Source organism: Vombatus ursinus, unplaced genomic scaffold, assembly GCF_900497805.2.
Source record: "Vombatus ursinus unplaced genomic scaffold, bare-nosed wombat genome assembly UNPS02014932.1, whole genome shotgun sequence".
NCBI classification, from domain to species: domain Eukaryota; kingdom Metazoa; phylum Chordata; class Mammalia; order Diprotodontia; family Vombatidae; genus Vombatus; species Vombatus ursinus.
In genome coordinates, this window is record NW_020954710.1 from 6,773,982 (window position 1) to 6,775,293 (window position 1,312).

The window sequence follows — 1,312 nt, forward strand, 5'->3', positions numbered from 1 at the left end:
TCCAAATGGGGTCAGGAAGGGTCAGACATTACTGAACGACAACAGATTAAGAATCCCTGTGATAAATAAATAAATGTCAGAATTTTGTTTGTTTTTGCCAGCCTTGTGAGTTCATCAGAATAGGAAGCTCCCTCTCTATCAATGCTGATTAACACCTCTGCAACTTACAGTCAAAAAATTTTCTAACTGGCACTGAGAGGTTGTGATTTGCCAAGGGTGGAATACTTAGCATGTGTCTTAGGTGGGGCTTAACCCAGGTCTTCTGATTCCAAGACCATCGGTTTCTCCCCTAAGCCACACTGCGTCTCCGGTTATCGTTGTGTGTTATCGTTATTATTGCCACCCCTAGTTCCTAATCCTAGTATGACCCCTTCCTATCTTGTTCATCTTTTGTTTCCCCTCTACTTTGTTAATATCCTTTCTAAAATGCTCTCCAGATGTGCAGTGCCTGTAGAATCGGGATCTCCAGAGACAGGCAGGAAAGCTGCCTGTCAAGGAGGACAATCACCTCTGTGCTTCTGCCAATGCAACCTCTATTAGTACTAGATCTTTTGGCTGTAAGGTCTTTTTTCACGCGAACTGCTGTCTAATCATGTTTCCACCCCACCTCTGGCATAGCCCTGCAGTGGAATCTTTGGACACAAGTTTAGGTTTTCCATTTATCTCTACTAAACTCCATCCTATTAAATTCACCCCAGCTTTCCTGCCTGTCTCTCGAGCTCCCAATTCTACATCCCTCATAGCTATTACCCCCAATTTATCCTGCATACAGCTTGTTTGTACATAGCTGTTGGTATATAATCTCCCCCATTAGACTGTGGGCTCCTTCAGGGCGGGGACTGTCTTTCGCCTTTCTTTGAATCCCCGGCTCTTGCCAGACCTACAGTAAGCGCTTAATAAATGCTTTTGTCGAATTGGCTCGAGGTATTCCTTCCTCCCCCTCCCCTCAGCTCCAGGACTAGTCTAGTCAAACAAGCTCAAACTGGCTTTCTGGGCCCTTCCTGGTTTGGCTTTCTCCTGCTTTGAAATATAATTCTGTGAGTAGGAGAGGACATTAGTTTTACTGGATCACAGTGGCCCCAGAACCGGTGGTGATCCGCAGGCTCTATCCCCAGAAAGTCCTTCCCCGACACGCCCCCGACACGCCCCCATCCAGGCAGCCACTTCCCCAAGCTCCCCGCACTGCCCCGCCCTTTCCCCGTCCAGGCCCCGCCCCCGAACTCCAGGCCACTCCCCCCTGAGAGAAAGCGCCTGCTCCCCCTTCGGCCCCGCCCCCTTTCCCTGTCCAGGCCCCGCCCTCCAGGCGGCAGAC